We start from the raw sequence: 16,476 nt of genomic DNA, 5'->3' as shown, positions 1-16,476 counted from the left end.
GCTCAAAAGCCCACTTGGCTAGCCTACCAGATTTTTCAACCTTGCCGAGAACTTTTTCCAACGGCTGATCAGTTAAGACCACTATCTGATGGCAATCAAAATAGGGCCTCAGCTTCCGAGCAGCTACTACTACCGCGAAAGCGACTTTCTCGAGTAGAGGATAGCGAGTCTCGGCATCCGTCAACGTATGACTGACGAAGTAGATCGGTTGCTGACTCTTACTCTCTTCCTTCAGCAATACTGCGCTGATGGTGGCTGGGCTAACGGCCACATATAGGTACAAAGTTTCTCCTTCAGCTGGGCTAGCCAGCGTTGGGAGTTGAGCCAGATGCTCCCGAAGCTGTTTAAAGGCGTCTTTTTGCTCTTCCTCCCAAACGAGCTCTTTTGTTTTCGGGAGTTTTAGGGCTTTGAAGAAAGGTAACCCCTTATCCGAAGCTCTGGAAATGAACCTCGAGAGGGCTGCCATTCTTCCGGTGAGCCGCTGAACATCCCGCTTCGTTTTCGGCTCAGGAAGGTCGAGCGCCGCTTTGACTTTAGAGGGATTGGCATCAATCCCCCTTTTGCTGACCATGAACCCCAGGAATTTCCCTGACTTCACGCCGAAGACACACTTCTTCGGATTCAGCTTCATTTGATGCTTTCTCAAGGTGGCGAAAGTTTCAGCCAGGTCCTTTACATGGTCCTCTAGTTTTTTGCTTTTGACGATCGAATCGTCAACATAGACTTCCATGTTTCGGCCCTTTTGATCGGCGAAAACTTGATCCACCAGCCTTTGATAGGTTGCCCCCGCATTTTTCAATCCGAAGGGCATCATTTTGTAATTGTACACCCCAGCGTTCGTGACGAATGCTGTCTTGTCTCGATCGTCGGGGTGCATAAAGATCTGATGATACCCCGAGAATGCGTCCATGAAGCTAAGCAAGGCATGGCCACTTATCGAATCGACTAGCTGATCGATTCTCGGCAAGGGATAGAAATCCTTTGGACAAGCCTTATTTAGGTCCGTGAAGTCAACGCACATCCTCCAGGTACCATTGGGCTTCTGAACCATCACCACATTTGCCAACCATTCTGGATATTGGCAAGGTTCAATGAATCCTGCCTCCAATAATTTTTTGACCTCGGCTGTGATGTCTCGGTTCTTATTGGCGGAGTAATTCCGCTTCTTTTGCTTAACTGGTCGACACGTCGGGTCAACATTAAGCTTATGGGAGATGAGGTATGAACTTATCCCGGGCATATCAGCTGCCGAGAAAGCAAACACATCTCTGTTGTCCCGAAGGAGCTGAATAAGTTCACAACGGGTGTTCGGATCAAGGTCCATCCCAATTGCTACACATTTCTCACCGTCTCCTTCGGCCAACTGGACTGTTTCAGTCTGTTGGTCCATGTCCATTGCCGATGGACTGGACTCTTCAGAATCTGGCCTGCTGCCAATGTCAGCAGGTGTCCCAGTCTTTGTGTTCTTCGGCTGGCTCTCTGAGTCTTGCGGCTCAGCTGAAGAGCTAGCCTTTTCCCTTTCGGGCCCTTTTTCTCTGGGCACAGATCCTTGGGCCGAAGCACTTAGGCCTTTTGGCTTTTTTGTGCTTGGCTCTCTTTCTTTTTCTTTCTCCTCCTCATCCTTGTCGTCATCTGGGCGACTACTGGATGGCTTGAGGTAGTTGCACCTTCGGGCGTCCTTTTGGTTGCCCTGTATCCTTTCGGGGAAGCCGGCGTCTGAGACGTAAATCATCAGCTGATGATAAGTTGAGACGACCCCTTGGATCTCGTGAATTATAAGTCTCCCCAAAATCACGTTGTACACTGAAGGAGCGTCGATGACCAAAAATTCAATCATGACGTTCCGGGCTGCCTCGTCGCAACCGATGGTGACAGGAAGTGTCACCTTCCCATCTGGATAAGTTGAAGCCCCATTGAACCCGGATACCGGATAGGGTACCGGCGTAAGGTGCTTGGGCTTCAGCTTAATTTGACTGTAGGCCTTTCGGAACAGAATGTTTGCTCCACTGCCACCGTCAACAAGGACCTTACTGACGTCGTGGTTGGCCACCGTGGCGATGATCACCAACGGATCCTCGTGAAGGAACGTAATCCCCCGGCAGTCGGCGGCTGTGAACGTCATGTTCGGCACCGGCGACTGGGGAGATTGAATGTCAGCGTTGTTCACCTGGTGAGTCAAAGCTCTAAGGTGGCGCTTGTGCTCCCTCCGAGAGTATATTCCTCCCGAGATAACATTGATCGGAGGGAATTTTCCCTCCGGCTTTTTACTGTTTTTCCGGGGGAAATCAAGGTCCTGCCGAGGGTCCTTTTCTAACCTCTCGGATTCTTTTTTCTCGCGGTGATCCGCGATGTATTTTTTCAAGTATCCCTTCCGGACCATGTCCTCTATCTGGTCCTTCAGTTGGATACACTCCTCAGTGTTGTGGCCCGAAGACTCGTGGAACTCACACCACTGATTTTTATTTTTTTCGCTGATACCACTCTGGGAGTGGTCTCGGCTTTCGGTAACTCTGCTCCTCCTTCGTCACACTGTAAATTTTGGCACGTGGAAGAAAGAGCGGAGTGTAGGACTCGTATCTGCCTGTGTATGAGGCAAATCTTTCCTTCTTTGGGTCGTTGGCCAAAGATTGCTCCGGGGCCTTTGACTTTCCCTTTGCCTTATGGCCTTGGCCTTCAGACAAGGGTATTTGCCTCTGTTTCCCTCCCCCGGATTGAGGTTGGGTTTTCGCTTTGTTCCATTCTTCGGCTCGGATGAACTTATCCGAAGCACTAAGAGCTTCCTCCAAAGTCTGCGGGGTATGCATGACCATGAAGTCTAGGAACTTTCCTGGCTGAAGGCCATTCTGCATTGCGAAAACGGCTAGCCCTTGGTCCAGCTGGGAGACGCTTGATGACTCGTTACTGAAACGGGTCAGGTAGTCTCGGAGGCTTTCGGTTTCCCCCTGTTGCAGACTCATGAGCTCTGCGGTAGTCTTCTCTCGGCGGTTTGCCGTGGAAAACTTGCTCCTGAACTTGGAGGACAGATCATCCCACCCTGTTACGGAGCCTTTCCTTACTCCCTTGGAGATCCACGCTTGCGCGACCCCCTTGAGAGTGGTTGGGAAATATTTGCACCAAGTCGCCTCGGATCTGGGGCAAAGATGCATATGAGTCTCATACGAGGCCACGTGGTCCTTCGGATCCGTGGTCCCGTCATATGTGATGTGCGAAGGGATTTTAACCGTGGGTACGCGCTCTTCCAGTATCCATTGCTCGAATGGTGAACTAGCGGGTAGCATAACGGCCTTGCCCTTGTTCCTGGCCGAAGGGACCGCGCTCCGCCCTCTTAGAGAGGTAGGAGTGGTTTTCGTCCCTGGCTGGGAAGTCTGGGCCTCGGCTGCAGGGAACGAGAGGCGACTACGCACGCTCGGTTCCTAGCCGCCGAGTCGGTCAAGGACACTTCTGCGAACAATCTCAGGTTCTCGGTGAGTAGATTCTGGCCGAGAAGCTGAGCTGCTGCTCTTATGCGCTTCTGGTCTTGAGGATGAGGATCCTTTTAAAAATTGAGGGTTCTTTTTCCTCTGTTTTTCATTTTTCCAAGAATCCTCCTCCCACTCTTCCAGTTCCCGGAAGGAAGGAAGCTTCCCACCATCATGGTCTAACTTCCTCCGCTGATGCCGGGTATGCGGAGGAGTTCGATCACGAGGTGGTGGCATATTTTGTGCCCTCATCGCCTCCATGAGTACTGCCAGCGCTCTTGCCACCTCTTCCGAGCTGGGCCCCGTCAAAGGGGTCCTCGGCCGAGTGTGGGAATGAGGGCGCGCAGCCGATGGTTGGCTTTGGGACACTGAATATGTCCTATGATCGGACTGACCCCTGCTAGACCGAGAGTGGCCCGGCCTATATTGAGAGTCATGAATTACGGGAGATAGGGAATCCTCCTTATATGATCCTCCCCCCGAGCCGGCACCCTTGGGAGAGTTCCGGTCCGGCGAGGGCGATGGTGTAGGGGTTTTAGGCTTTTCGCCCGCTCCTTGACGGAGGCTTTTGCTCTTGCGGTTCTTAGCCATTGCTGCTAAGATAATTGCAAGATGATCTTGGTTAGGAATTTGGCTTAAAGATTTTTGAAAGTCTTCCCCACAGACGGCGCCAAATTGTTTCGGGTGAAAACAATGGGACCTTGCCGAAGGTCCGCTGAAATGGAGAAGGCTGGATTCGGTCCAAGTTATGTTGGGCCGAAGATTTCCTGCACAGTAAACACACGTAAACTAGCCTCGGGGGTGTTGCCGAGGAAGGCCCCTCCGATGCTAAAGTCAGTACAATGTGTAAGAAGAAGACACTATGCAAGAGAGTTTGTTGCTTGAGGCTTTTTGGAATATCTCAGAATATATGAATGAACATATGAATCTATCAATGAATCAGAATATGAATCCCCTTTTGAATGTATCAATATGATGGCTTTTATACCTCATCATACATGGAGTGGTTGGGCCTTAGCCCAATTGGCTTGCTTTGTGGGCTGACCTTTGACTTTAGCACAATTGGAGAGTTGAACCTTGACCTTGGGCTTTTAATTGGATCATTTAGTGCTTAGGCCCAATTGGACTAAATTGGACCCAAACATGTAGTACGTAGCATTTTGGCATGATAGTAAGCTAGCAGATTTTTATTACTTGTATTTTGTTTTCATTTGGAAAATCAATGGAAGATCACATAAAGGACCCGGCGGCTAAGCATGTACCTTCAACGAACATGCAACGCATCTACCCTTAATATTGTTACATTATTTCGATTCATATCTTCCACTATAAATAACAACCTTCATAAGCTAGCTAAGTACTCAAATAATAATTCAATTCGAAAAACTCGAAAAAATGAAGAGTTATTGTAGCAGAAACAACAACTTGGTGGCCATGGGATGGTTTCTTGTGATCCTAGGCCTAGTGATCACTAGCGGTGTCGACGGTGGCTCGATCAACATTGGGCGCCTTGTAGCGGGGTTTAAGAACTGGAAGAATGGTATTGTAAGGGTGGCAAAACAAAAACCTAGCTTTAAAGAATTTCTTATGAATAATAAAGATCTTTTATTACGCCTTACAGATGCACGCAATGTGAAAGACCTTTGTAGTGCGGTTAAATCAATAGAGAAAGAGTACTCCGAAGAACGAAGCTTCTCTATTCCCAACTACCAGACCTTCCAAAGACTTGCCAAGTTCTGCAACAAACTAAATAGTCTTCCGTCTGTCTGGAATTAATAGTCGTGCTAATAATACGTCCTGATGAACAAGGGGTGTATTAGGTTGATGGTGATCGATGTATCATTATCAATCCTAATTTAATAAGCTAGCATGATCATGAGCTAGTGTACTGTGAGTACTTGGTTTGGTGTCGGCTAGTTGTTTCTTGTTTGTTTGTTTGTTTGTTTTTCTATTTATGTAATGCACTATGTTTGAGTGAGCTTAAGTCATACTTTATATAATTGCTATCCAATATAATAAATTGTTACTTATACCAAGAATTGCAAAATTGAAGGCTCATATCTACATTTTTTGAAAAAATTTGGAGGTTTCGGGGACCACTGTAGAAAAGTCTTGATATTTAAGGGGATATATCTTGGTGTCATATAATGCCGTTTGGAACCATATATAATCATTATATGTTGTCATAAATGTTCGTAGTATGCTTGAGTTAATGAAATCCGTGCAAGTTGTAAACCGATAAATTGGTCGTTTAAAGGGAAATTGGATGGTTCCACCAACCCAATTGGACTCCCGGAGGATATGAGGGATCATGGTAAACATTTCGGCAATTTATATATATATTCGGGCGAAAAAAGTCAAAAAATACCAAAATTAAAGACTAATATCCACGTTTTTTGAGAAATTTTAGAGAATTCGGGGACCGGTGTCGAAAAGTATTGAAATTTTAGGGGATACATCTCAGGGTCATATAATGCCATTTGGAACCATATATGATCATTATTTGTTGTCATAAATGTTTGTGGCAAGCTTAAGTTAATGAAATTGGTGCAAGTTGTAAACCGGTAAATTGGTCTTTTAAAGGCAAATTGGATGGTTCCACCCACCCAATGGGACTCCTGGACGGTATTAAGGGTCATAGTAAACTTTCGGCAATTTTTATTCATGGGCGAAAAATAGTCAGAAATTACAAAATTGAAGGCTAATATCCACGCTTTTTGAAAAATTTTGGAGGATACGTGGCTCGGTGTCGAAAAGTCTTGAAATTCTAGGAGATACATCTCGGGGTCATATAATGCCGTTTGGAGCCATTTATGATCATTTTATGTTGTCGTAAATGTTTGTCGTAGGCTTGATTTAATGAAATCGGTGCAAGTTGTGAACCGGTAAATTGGTCGTTTAAAGGCAAATTGGATAGTTCAACCCACCCAATTGGACTCCCGGTGGATATTAGGGACCATGGTAAAAATTTCAGCAATTTTTATTTCCAGACAAAAAAAATCAAAAAAATTCAAAAATTGAAGACTTATATCTGCGCTTTTTGAGAAACTTTGGAGGTTTCTAGGCATGGTGTCGAAAAGTCTTGAGATTTTAGGGAATTTATCTCGGTGTCATATAATGACTTTTAGAACCATATATGATCATTATATGTGTCATAAATATTCGTGGTAGGCTTGATTTAATGAAATCGGTGCAAGATATAAACCGGTAAATAGGTCGTTTAAAGACAAATTGGATGGTTGCACCCACCTAATTGGACTTCCGAAGGGTATTAGGGACCATGGTAAACCTTTCGGAAATTATTATTTTCGATGAAAAAAGTCTAAAAATTCCAAAAATAAAGGCTCTTTGAGAAATTTTTGAGGTTTCTCAGGTTCATAATGTCGTTTGGAACCATATATGATCATTATTTGTTGTAATAAATGTTCATGGTAGGCTTGAGTTAATGAAATCAGTGCAAGTTGTAAACTGGTAAATTGGCTGTTTTAAAGGCAAATTGGATGTTTCCACCCACCCAATTGGACTACCGAATGATATTAAAGATCATGGTAAACATTTTGGCAATTTTTATTTTTAAGCGAAAAAAGTCAAAATTTTCCAAAATTAAAAGTTAACGTCCACGCTTTTTGAGAAATTTTTTGGAGGTTTCGGGGCCTGGTGTTGAAAAGTATTGAGATTTTGGGAAATATATATGGGGTCATATAATGCTGTTTGGAATCTTATATGATCATTATACGTTGTCATAAATGTTCGTGGTAGGCTTGAGTTAATAAATTCGGTGCAAGTTGTAAACCGGTAAATTTGCCGTTTAAAGGAAAATTGGATGGTTCCACCCACCCAAAAGGAATCCCGGAAGGTATTAGGGGTCATGGTAAACATTTCGGGAATTTTGTTTTTCGGACGAAAAAAGTCAAAAAAATTCCAAAATTGAAGGCTAATTAATATCCATGCTTTTTGAGATATTTTGGAGGTTTCGTGACCCGGTGTCGAAAATTCTTTAGATTATAAGGGATACATCTTGGGGTCATATAATCCCGTTTTGAACCATATATGATCATTATATGTTATCAAATATATATGTTTGTGGTAGACTTGAGTTAATGACATCAAGGCAAGTTGCAAACCGGTAAATTGGTTATTTAAAGGCAAATTGGATGGTTTCACCCACCCAATTGGACTCCTGGAGGGTATTAGAGACTATGGTAAATATTTCGGCAATTTTTTTCTGAGCGAAAAAAATTAATAAATTAAAATATCCACACTTTTTGAGAATTTTTGAAGTCGAGGTGCGGTGTCGAAAAGTCTTGAAATTCTAGGGAATACATCTCCGGGTCATATAATGCCGTTTGGAATTATATATGATTATTATTTGTTCTCATAAATGTTCGTGGTAGGCTCGAATTAATTAAATTGGTGCAAGTTGTAAATCGGTAAATTGGTCGTTTAAAGGAAAATTGGATGGTTCAACCCACCCAATTGGACTCTCGGAGGTTATTAGGGACCATGGTAAACATGTTGGCAATTTTTATATTCTAGCGAAAAAAGTCTAAAAGTTCTAAAATTGAAGGCTAAAATCCACGTTTTTTGAGAAATTTGGAATGTTTCGGAGCCCGATATCATATCGAAAAACATTGAAATTTTAGGGGATACATCTCGGGTTCATATAATGTCGTTTGGAACCATATTCATTATATGTTGTCAAAAATTTCGTGGTAGGTGTGAGTTAATGAAATCGTTATAAACCGGTAAATTGGTCGTTTGAAGGAAAATTGGATGGTTCCACCCAGCCAATAGACTCCCGCAGGGTATTAGGGATCATGGTAAACATTTCGGCAAAAAAAAAAAATTTCGGGTGAATAAAAAAGTCAAAAAATTCCAAAATAAAGGCTAATATCTACGCTTTTTAAGAAATTTTGGAGGTTTCGGGTAGAGCTGTCTATTCGGGTAAACGGGTCAGGTCTGGGTCGGTAAGAGTGGATCGCGCCAACTCGGGTCGGGTCGATTCGGATTAATTCTATAACCAATGCGGGTCGGGTTTGTGTTGGGTTATGCTTGAGTCGCGTCATGTTGTGTCATACTTCTTATCGGGTTTGGGTCGGGTTTAGGTTGGTTTAATAACAGGTGGGGTTACATTCAGATCAGGTGAACAATAGGTTTGGTTTAATTCGGGCTTTCACAGGTTAAAACGGGTCTGGGTAATTCTCTGGTTTGAGTTGGGTTCGGTTCAAGTCAATAATTTGCGGGTTATAATCAGGTCGGGTCATTCTCAGATTTGAGTTGAGTTCGGTTCAAGTCAATAATTTGCAGGTTATAATCAGGTTAAGTCATTTTCAAATCGGGTCATTCTCAGGTTTAAATCGGGTTCGATTCAAGTCAATAATTTGCGGGTTATAATTTAGTTGGGTCATTTTCAAGTTGAGTCATTCTCGCATTTAAGTCGGGTTATGTTCAAGTCAATAATTTGCAGGTTACAATCAGGTCGGGTTATTTCCAAGTAAGATCATATTCGGGTTCAACTAACTATAAATAGATAATTATCATTTTTATCAAGCTAATCATTTTCTTTGACTATAATATATATGACAATATACTAGGGAACTATATTATAGTCTATAATTTAGGAAGATAATTATCTCCTTTGACCATAAAACAAATATATAATATATTTAAATCTTAAATTTGAGGATGATGTTCCTTTCTCTAGCCGGCCTGCACCGACTTGGTCCCCCTAGACAAAATGCTTTGATCAACAATAATAAGGTGTTCTAAATTGCATTTAAGGTGATTTGAAATCAGGTCGGGAACAATTTGGGTTGAATTTAGGTCGGGTCAATAACAAGTCGTGTTTATTTCGAGTCAGGTTAGTAACAGATTGGGTTGAATTTTTGGGTCGAGTTAGTAATAGGTCTTGTAAAATTCGGGTTGGGTCAATAACAATTCGGGTTGAATTTGGGTCAGGTCAATAACAAGTCGAGTTGATTTCGGGTCGGGTTTGTAACAGGTTTGGTAAAATTCGAATCGGGTTAGGAACGAGTCAGGTTGAATTCATGTCAGTTTAGTAACAAGTCGGGTTAAATTCGTGTTTTGACGGGTTAAAACGGGTTTGGATCAATTTCGATTCAAGTCGGGTTCAATTTAGGTCAATAACTTACGGATTACATTCGGGTCGGGTCATCCCCACAGGTCAGTTCATGTTCGGGTTCGAGTCTCACATACTCGGATCTAGGGTTGGTTTTAGGCCGGGTCAGGGTCACTATTTTTTCGGGTTCAGATGGGTCGCTTAATAATCGGGTTTGAGTCAGTATTTCAGGTCGGATCAACTTTTGATAGCTTTAAAACAGACTAACTACTAGGGTTGTTCAATTTCGGATATCCGATTCGATCCGATCCAAAAATTCGGATATCCGAAATTTTTGGATGGGAGAAATTTTTGGATCCGATCCGAAAAAGGATATTCGGATCGTATAGTCGGGTTTTCAAATCGGGTAGTTAAAATTTTCGGACAAAATCTGATCCGTATCCGATCCGAAAATCCGAAATTTTTTTCGGATATCTGAAATTTCGGATCGGATCATCGGATTTTTGGATCGGATATTTCGGACAGGATAATTTTGAACACCCCTACTACCTACAGAATAATACGTGATCAATTAATTTAAGAACTAAAGAACGCTTCCCACTGTACATTTGTTAAAGCTCGAAATCTGCAACTTGCAACCATTGAAAGTTCCTATCTTATTAAATTACCTCCTTAGACTTTTCACATTTCCATATACTTCCTCCGTTAACTATTATTTGCAACAAAGGGGGTGTTTGCGGACTCTTAGGCAAAATTTGTTTGTGAGTGTAAAATGAAGAGAGAAAAAGTTGGGTGCATGTTATGAGGAGAGAGATATAGAGAAATGATAACCTAAAAAGGAAAGAAAACCTTTGTTGCACATAATAGTTAGCATCCATTTATAGTATATGTTGCAAATAATAGTTAACAAACAACCCCCCATCTACTATGTATTTACTAGCTAAGGTAGAAAATATGGTACGAAACTTTTTTTTTTTAATTATGAATCAATTTGCACGTATGTACTTTAGATCCACAATAATACAATTGTTAATCAGGACTAAATTTTATCATGACTAAATTTTGAATTATATTACCAAACAAGACTTATATATTATGACTAAATTTTGAATTATATTATGTTATAAAAACTATTAAAACATTAACTATTTTTAGCTCTTTTGGTTGGTTTAAAACCCTCCGAAGCATTGCCAAAAAGGCCAACGGCAACCTAAATCGTCCTCCGTCTGTCCGGAATTAATAGTCATTTTAATAAGACATCCGATGATCGATCAAAGGGTGTAATAGGTTGAAGTGATTTATCAATCGCTTGAATTGTTATGTTTTGCTTTCCTAATAAGCTAGCATGATCATGAGCTACTGTGCGTATTTGGTAGTTGTTGTTTGTTTGTTTTCCTTATGTATTGCACTATGTTTGAGTGAGCTTAAGTCATATATAATTGTCATCCAATATAATAAATTGTTACTTATACAAAGAATTGCAATATATATTAACGCTGTTCTAGCTAAATATACTATGTAACTACCTTCCTTTCATAATACGTTACTCCTCCAATCCCAATCTGGATATATAAGCGCTTCATTTTGACTTTGGTGTTATTATATTCACATATTAACTTTGAATTGATTTAACTACTCCCTTTGTTTTGTTTAATTTGTAACAATTTGACTATTTTTTTTAACTATTTATTAAGTGGGTTTGAATTAATAAATGCATATAAAAAAATGCCATAGTGATTAAGTATTGTATTGTTATTTTTTAAAGATCCACCACTAAAAGTAGCCACTCGAAAATAACAAAAGAGGATTGGAGTAATACATAAACTATTACCCAGTAATCTTGTATGACACTAATACTATAAATTATTAACCTTTTTTCAATTTTTTGCCAATTTTTTTTTATTTTTTTTTTTAATTATTTTTTTTTTTTTATGTATAACCCGTGTATGACATGAGCTAAAAATTTAGTGCTACTAATTCCATTAATTATTGGTTAAAAATGCTAAATGCTTACTTAATTCGGCATTAATAAGTTCAAAGGCTACAATGCTACATACATGAGTTAAGAAAAAGGATAACCCTTTGCCCTCAAAAGCTACCGTATGCATGTTTTAGATTATGCTTTGATTTTTCAGTACGTACTACTCATTATTGCAAACAAATAAAAGCCATGCACCCAGGCATGCGCAATCTATAATTTCAGCCTTTCAGGCCTAATCTACAATTTGACATTACGTATGGATTGTGATTTGTTTTTAAGGAAAAAAAGGTACAATGGTCTCTAATAATGTATGTTCGTTATTACTAATTTACTAGTATAACTATAACTCACTCGTCATAAGCTTTAATTTTGAGCTGCTAGGTTAGAATCTAATATATATATATATATATAAAGGGGAGTTTTTCCCCGAGTTTTTAGAAAGCCACGTAGGATTTAATTTTTTTAGCGCGCCATGTAGGATTGTGAATGCCACGTGTATGGGATGATATGTGACAAGGGCCGATATGCTCCAAAAAGCAGACATATCGGCCATATTGGCTTTTCGATACTTGGCACGTGACAGTTTTATCATTGACACTTGGCGAGAAAAGTCTTGCATGCCTTATAGCCACATGTCATGAAATTTATTATAAATAGTAGATTAAGCTTCACTAAATGGAAGCATTTATTACACACACACTCTCTCTCTCTCTCTCTCTCTCTACTTTCTCTCTCTTACTTACCTTCTCTTAAACACATTCTAACTTTACCATCGAAGTGGTTATCCCCGGATCACCCCTGGGCTAGCTAACTTTTGTTCATTGTGTAGGTTCCCAGCTTGCCGATAGGAGTATCAGGATCTCGGGTTCAGATTCTCGGGTTATCGGACCCAGACAGAAACACCACGTAAGCAAAATTAGCAAATGAAATTTTAAACTTTAAATTAATTAAATACAAAATATTATCTTTTGATATTAGGAATTTTATCTAATATTCTAAAACTAATATAATAACAATTTTAATCACATACTTTTTTAAAAAAAATACTGACAAATCGTGCATCGCACGAGCTTCATCTAGTAATATATAAAGGGGAGTTTTTTCCCGAGTTTTTAGAGAGCCACGTAAGATTTAATTTTTTTAGCCCGCCGTGTAAGATTATAAAATTTAGCTGTAGCCAATTAAATAAGAGATTATTAATTATTTTAGAATTAATTAATTAATTCAAATGCCACGCAAGCAAATTGGTAAATGGTATTTTTAAGTTTAAATTAATTAAATATAAAATATTATCTTTTAATATTAGAAATTTTATCTAAATATGCAACAAATTTTAGCACATAAATACAAAAAAAAATATATTTTAAAAAAATCAAATAAACCTTGCATCGCACGGGCTTCATCTAGTAATATTATAAGAGGATATTAATTAATTTTTTGTTATCATTATATCAATACAATAGTACTAAATTAATCACAAGGATTATCCTAGAAATACACGTATCATATCCATATTAAAAATTTTCCGCTAAAATTATTTTTTTATTATTGTATTTCTTAAAAATAAGATAATTGATAAAAAAAATTGATTTTACACCCTAAATAATAATAGAACAATAACAATTTTAAATATATAAAATATTATATGTATACAAAATCTATTAACAAATATAAACTTTTAGTTATATAAACAAATATAAATAAATATAAATAAATATGTGAGTGTTGGTCGGACAAAAAACTAGTTAGATATAAATTAAAGTGAATCATTTATTGTTAGACGGGATCACGAAAGCATATCATAATAAGATTAATCACTATTTACGTACTCGTAGTAGGCCTGACCGCCTGAGTATAAGAATGGTGCACTAGAACTGTTGGACACTACTTGGACTATTCATTTTCACATGCTTGAGCTTCTCTGAAACAACTAGCAATATTGGCCCTTATTAATTTATTTTATCAATAATTGTCCTTTTTTCTCCACCAGCTATGCATGTGTTGGATTCAGCTTTTGATTTTTCAGCTCTGATCGTTTTTGCTAGCAAACAAATACCCTGCATGCGCAAATTATAAATTGAGATATAATCCGCGGTAATGGTTAAAGGACTTAGTGACTAAAGCCTAAGATCGGAGGGGTGGATGAGATTTAAACCCGTGACCTTTATATTACGTTAGCTCTTGATAGAATGTTAGAGGACATTATGATGCACGGAAACGGCAAAATTCAGGGATGTACCGTGTCCGAAACGTTTCGAAATGTATCACACAAATTTTATAAAAGGTTATTATATTAAAATTAAGTTTACTATATTTAAAATATTAGGGTCACTATGTTCAATACAAAGCCAGTTACGCACATGTAGAATTTCGGGTCCACAATAATATTATTGTAAACCAGGTTCATACAAGTTTTTTTTGGGAAACTTAATTCTCGGCACAAATAGGTGTTTTCCCTTAAAATAATGCAATTAAACCCTTGATTTTACATATTATGAGCAGTTGAGTAGCATAGTCATTTTCATAGTTGTAGTTTCCAAGTTTGGAGACCCTTGTTTGCTGCCGTCACCGCCTTGTCGGAACATCGTCGAGATAATTACAATTCTATACTTTTGGTTTTAATTTTGATTTTGATCCGTATTTCATGAGTGCCTTGACTGAATGTTTTTTGTTTGATATATATATATATATATATATATATATATATATATATATATATATATATATATATATATATATATATATATATATATATATATATATATATATATATATAAAACGAAAAATGGAAACTAAAAATCCAACCTTTTGATGGTCTAACAAAAAAAATTCAACCTTCAATTAATCTCATAAAAATCCAATCTTTATATACCACCTTCTCCCACGTATCCATTTGACCTTGAACTTATTAAACAGGTTAATTTTTTTTCTTTCTCCTTCCTCCTTCCTTTCTCTTTCCTTCTCCTCCATATTTCCCGGTCACTGACCACAACCACCTAACCATGACCACCCAAATCACGACCACCCAACCACGATCACCCAGAACCCAGACCCTAACCCATCTCCCCCGAAATTCGAGCCACCCTAACCCCTCCCCCATGAAAATCGACCACCCCAACCCCCTCTCCCATGAAAACCGACCACCCTAATCCCCAAATCGACCACCCTAACCCCCTCCCCTTCAAAATTTGACCACCCGAATCCCCAAATTGACCACCCTAACCCCCTCCCCTACAAAATCTCTGTCACCACCGCTTACCCCACCCAACCCATACCCAGTACCGAAACCACCAACCCCACCTTGTGTTTTCAGGGATTGCGTTTGGGGTCGGTTTAGGGTCGCCGTCGATTGGAGTTTGATAGGGGCCAGGTTTCGCGCAGGGGAGGGAAGGGAGGTTGCGCGCATGGGAGGGAGGGGGAGAGGAGTGGTGGCAGGGGAAGGTGGTAGTGGTGGCAGGGGAATTGGGTGGTTAGGTACGATGGGGTTGGGGGTGGTCAGAACTCAGGAGGTGGGGTTGGGCTTTTCTGCTTTTTTTTTTTTTAATTATTTTGTTTTAATTATTTTTTGTTTTTTAATGTTTTAAAAAATAATTGACCAATTAACGACTGACACATGACACATAACTTACAAAAATCGGTCATCAACAGGTAACGGATCTGTGAAAAAAGGTGGGGTATAAAGGTTGGATTTTTATGAGATTAATTGAATAAGGTTGGATTTTTTTTGTCAGACTGGATTTTTAGCTTCCTTTTTTCCTGTATAAAAAGGGGAGTTTTTCCCCGTGTTTTTATAGAGTCACGTAGGATTTAATTTTCTCAGCGCGCCACGTAGGATTATAAATTTAAGTTGTAACCAATTAAATAAGACATTATTAATTTCTTTTACAATTAAATTATTCAAATGTCACGTAAGCAAAATTGACGAATGAAATTGTAAAGTTCAAATTAATTAAATACAAATATTATCTTTTGAGATTAGGAATTTTATCTAATATTTTAAAACTAATATAATAACAATTATAATCACATAAATATGGAAAATATTTTGTAAAAAATACTAACAAACTGTGCATCGCATGGTTTCATCTAGTAATGACCTATTATTGAGAATGAGTACATAGTCTACTGACTGTATAGTTTTCTTTTGATTTTCATTTTTTTTTTACTTTTTTTTTATAATGTATAATAATTATTTTTATTTATTTAAAAATTATATAGATATTAAAATACGCTTTACTGGTTTACGTTTTAGTTTGGTTTATAATTTTTGAGTTGTGCCCAGTCAATTCCCCAAATAAACAAATTGGTATAATGGTATTTTCAAGTTCCAGTGGAGAGGTACATGCGTCTTTTCATGTATTAGTTGAAGGGTACATGTGGAACTTTCTCACCAAACAGTAAATGCAAGTTGCAAACAGTAATTGAACATCTCACCAAAAGTACTGAATAAGTGACCACGTTTTTTCAATATATTTACATAAATGCCACCAGATTAACAAAAATTCATTTATCTGCCAGATAAACTTGTATTTGCCGATAATTTTTTAAAAACCTAACCAAATCGTAAACTGTATTTATAAAAAAAGTCGAAACCAAACCATATTTTTACAAACCGTAAACTAAACCAAACTGCTAAAATATTATTTAGTTACGGTCTAGATCAAACTGTGTACAACCCTAGTTTTCATATATCAATCTCATCCAATTCTCACTATTAGCAATCCCTTGATTCGACAACTCTGCTCGTTAGATACCCCCACCTACTAGTTACAATTTAAAACTACACTGCAACTTGCATTCAACTTTATCTTTTTTTACCACATTTTTTTATTGTTGTTTGTTTTTCTCTCATATTTACTTTGTACTCTGTATGTTTCTCATCAGTTACGTGATTTGAAAGTCATTAATTATGACTTTCTCTAATAAACTACTAGTTTGATTTAAAACTAGTTGTAATT

The sequence above is a fragment of the Chenopodium quinoa genome, unplaced genomic scaffold (assembly GCF_001683475.1).
Source record: "Chenopodium quinoa cultivar QQ74 unplaced genomic scaffold, ASM168347v1, whole genome shotgun sequence".
In the NCBI taxonomy this organism is placed as follows: Eukaryota; Viridiplantae; Streptophyta; class Magnoliopsida; order Caryophyllales; family Amaranthaceae; genus Chenopodium; species Chenopodium quinoa.
This window is presented reverse-complemented; position numbering follows the sequence as displayed.